Raw genomic sequence first — 4,489 nt, forward strand, 5'->3', positions numbered from 1 at the left:
TTTTGGCTTGAATATTTGAAATTGATCATCGCACACCTTTTGCGATGATTGTCTTTGCACGACTCTCAGCAGTATTCGTGCTTTCGATTATATCAAGAGAGATAAATCGTAGGTTGGACTTTTGGTTCTTATGCAGGGTGATAATCGAACTTATAACCTATCGAATTGACACCGACATATTATTCATTCGATCGCTCGACCTATGCAGTCAGGGCAACCATCACACACCCCTTTTCATAGATGAGAACCATTTAGCTCATTTTTTCGCACAAATAGGGCAATCTTTGTCTAGCTGAAATTTGTAGAGGTAGTCCTTCATGTCTCAAGCTATCTTTGTTATTTTGAATGATTTACGATGAATAAGGTTACTTTTGAAACACAAAATATTAAATCATGTTTAATTATGAAATTAAAGTTGTTATTGTTCGTACACAAGAATAAATTTATTTGTTGGAAAATTCTTCTTCAAGCGCATAGGACATTTCCCATATTTAAGTAAGATTCTTAGTCAGAATTGTAAAGATCTTGAATAGATAGAAGCATCTTACTTGGGTAGCATTTATTAAAATGAATAAGATAAGGTTGGAATACTTACGGATTAATATATGGAATGCTAAAGATAAGATTGTGAAACATTACAAGATTTTTATTAAACTGTTTGTTAATTTTTTTGGAATGCATTGGAGGATATATGCGTCATTATTTTTTATCTGTAAGATCCAATATATGTTTGTCTTGGAGGGCGGAGAGGGGGAGAGATAAGCATATCTAAAAAATATCAGATAAAAAGTCACGTGACTTCTTTTTCAAGGGTCGCCAGATAAGTTTAACAAATATATTAAAAATGATAAAAGTCTAAAATATGCTATAAAAATTCTTGATTTTTTGGGATTGGAACGAATCCTATTCATTTTAATTCCTTACACAATTTTGGAAGAAGATCTTGGAGGTATCATTGTAATGGGAATGCCTCCCAAGAGCCCTTCAAGAGACATTTTGAGCTATCTTACAGCTTTTTGGTCCTTTCTCATGAGTTTGCTGAGAGAGTCTCTCGGGGACCTTTTAGCTGAGAAGGCCTCCCAGGCTGCTTTTATATGGCCTTTTTATTTCTTCATTCCTTACGCTTAATTCTTAACTATCGGGCTTAAACTTTGTGGGCTCCGTAGATGACCTAGGCCTTTGTGCACATCAATTGTTCTTTAGGGCCTTTCTATAAAAATGGACCTCAATTATTTTCTTTTTTCCACCAGAGTGAATTCTTAAAGTTTTTTCAAGTCTTTCTAAAATTTTCCTTGTAAGTCTCTCATAAACTTTTAGTTTTTCGTAGACTTACTCATTCTTCCACAGAGTTGCCTAATTTTTTTCAAAGTCTCTCAATTTTTGTATTGGTGAGTTCCTTTATTTGAGCGATGGCAAGAATGAAACAGAATTGAAGGCCTGCCACTCTTTAAGAGACAAAGCTAATTCTAGGTAATAGGTCTCATTTTTTAATTGCAAATCTCACAAGGGTCCTGTGTTGTATCCCTTCCCAAATGATTATAAGATAGTGCTTCTTGGGGATGGGTGAATATATGCATTGCCTATGTTAACGAGGGCTTCATAGAAGTCCTTGAGGCTTTGTTAGTAGTCGGTCTCCAATTCTCTCTTTCTGAATATGGGATGAACTTTTTGAGGGAAAGCTGTCTAATTCCTATCGAGAAAATAAAATTGTATTAGCTATATTTAATAATCAGTATTTAGTAGTCTATATTGGTATGTGTAATTTACTATTTATTATGTGGTGAATATCCAAGAGTCACTTTTGTAGTCCTATAAATATTATTCAGAATGAAATTGCAATCGTCAGAGAGTTCTAGAAATTTACAAAACTTCCTCCTCTGTTTCTTCTCTCCAATAGTGTGGTATCAGAGCTACTTCAAGTTGATTCATGATGAACGGGATGTTTCCCTTCCAATTTCCAAAACTCACCAAGGAGAATTATGACAACTGGTGCATCAGAATGAAAGCTTTGCTGGGATCGCAAGATGTGTGGGAGATTGTAGAAAAGAGATGTGACCAGCCGGAGAATGAGAGAGTAATGACGGCTGCCCAAAGAGATGCTTTACAGAAGGAAAAAAAGAAAGACCAGCAAGCACTTACTCTTATCCATATGTGCTTGGATGAGAGTATGTTTGAAAAAATCTCTATTGCAACAAGTGCAAAGGATGCATGGGAGGTTCTCCAAAATTCATTTAAAGGGAAAGACAAAGTAATTAAAGTGCGTCTGCAAACTATGAGAGGTGAATATGAAAATCTCAAGATGAAGGACTCTGAATCTATTGAAGAGTATTTTAATAGAGTTTTGACAATTGTTAATCAATTAAAAAGATATGGAGAGGCGATGACAGACGTTCGTGTGATTGAAAAAATTCTTCGTTCCTTGATTCCAAAATTTGATTATGTTGTAACTTCCATTGAAGAGTCAAAGGATTTGGGGTCAATGACAATAGATGAACTCTTGGGTTCATTACAAGCCCATGAAGAATGATTAAAGAAAAGAGAATAGCCTATTGCCCATGTATTACAGGAAAAACTGAATTTGAATGAAAAGGAACATATGCAGCAACAATCTGTTGGAGGACGAGGTAGAGGCCGAGGAAGAGTAAGAGGTAGAGGTCGAGGTTGGACTCGTGGAAGAGGTAGAGGAGGCAGAACTTTTCCTAACATTGAAGAACTAGATTTTCAGTAACAAAAGTCAAGAGAACCAGATTTTCAGCAACAAAAGTCAAGAGGACGTGGCAGAGGTGGCTGGTTTCAAGGTGGTCGTGGTCGGAAATCTAATGTACAATGTTACAATTGTCAAGGATTTGGACATTTTGCTGCAGATTGTAGATTGAATTCAAGCAGAAATGAACGGGCAAATTTTGTTGAGGCCAAAGAATATGAAGATTCCGCTTTGTTGCTGACTTGCAATGGAGATGACGAAAGGAATCATGATTTTTGGTATCTTGACTCAGGAGCTAGTAATCACATGACTGGTAATAAAGATTTGTTTTGTAGTCTTGATGAGTTTATTAAAAGTAGTATTTCTTTTGGTGATAAAACTAAAGTTCCAGTCATGGGCAGAGGAGATATTCTTATTAGACTAAAGAATGGAGATCACCAATTTATTTCTCATGCTTATATTTTCTAGCCTTAAAAACAAATATTTTGAGTATTGGGCAGCTTTTGGAAAAAGGGTATGAGATAGAGATGAGTAAGAGTGGGCTGGCTATGAGAGCTGGAAAAGGGAGAATGATAGCAAAAGTTCCATTATTGAAAAACAAAATGTTTAAACTGAAAATCAACAGTGATAGTCCCAAGTGTTTAAAGGCTACTACAAATGATTCGTCATGGCTGTGGCATCTTAGGATGGGTCACTTAAATTTTGGAGGACTGGAGCTGCTGTTCAGAAAAAAGTGGGTGCATGGTTTGCATTTCATTAGTCATCCCAATCAAATTTGTGAAGGCTGTATGTATGGTAAGCAGACCAGGAAGAGTTTTCCGAAAGAGTTTTTCTTTTGAGCCTTACAGCCACTTGGATTGGTGTATGCTGATTTATGTGGTCCTCTCAAACCAAATTCCTACGGGGAGAACATGTATTTTTTGTTGTTTATTGATGATTATACTCGCAAAACTTGGGTTTACTTCTTGAAAGAAAAATCTGATGCATTCGAAGTTTTCAAGAAATTCAAAGCTCAAGTTGAAAATGAAAGTGGTTGTTCTATTAAAGTCATACGAACTGATCGAGAAGGGGAGTTCACATCAAGCAAGTTTAATCAATTTTGTGAAGATCTTAGTGTACGACATTTGTTGACTGTTCCAAGGTCACCCCAACAAAACGGTGTTGTAGAGCGAAAAATAGAACCATTCTTAACATGGCTCGCAGTATGCTTAAGAGCAAGAGGATGCCAAAGGAGTTTTGGGCTGAAGCAGTGGTGTGTGCAGTTTATTTGAATAATCGAAGTCCAACAAAGAAATTGATGCAAATGACTCCACAAGAAGCATGGAGTGGAAAGAAACAAGATATTTCTCATTTGAGAGTGTTTGGTAGTATTGGTTATGTTCATGTTCCTGATGAAACAAGAAGTAAATTGGATGATAAAAGTAAGAAACTTGTATTTATTGGTTATGCAAAAAATTCGAAGGGTTATAAGCTTTATAATCCTCAGAATGGAAAAACTGTCATTAGCAGAGATGTGGAGTTTGATGAAGATGGCTCTTGGGAGTGGAATGTTCCTCAAGATGAAAATTATAATTTTCTTCCTTTATTTGATGATTTTTTGGCTACAGATCAGCCTCAAAATTGATAGAGTTGTAACCTGGGAGCCAATCATAAGAGTTGTGAGTTGGCTGCATTTCTAATTAATCTTGGACATATTTTGATTAATATATGTATTTCTCTTATAATACATGGCAATATGTTCATCTTTATATTTTACTATTTAGATGAGTCCTAAAGAGTATAGCA

The sequence above is a fragment of the Diospyros lotus genome, chromosome 12 (assembly GCF_014633365.1).
Source record: "Diospyros lotus cultivar Yz01 chromosome 12, ASM1463336v1, whole genome shotgun sequence".
Lineage (NCBI taxonomy): Eukaryota > Viridiplantae > Streptophyta > Magnoliopsida > Ericales > Ebenaceae > Diospyros > Diospyros lotus.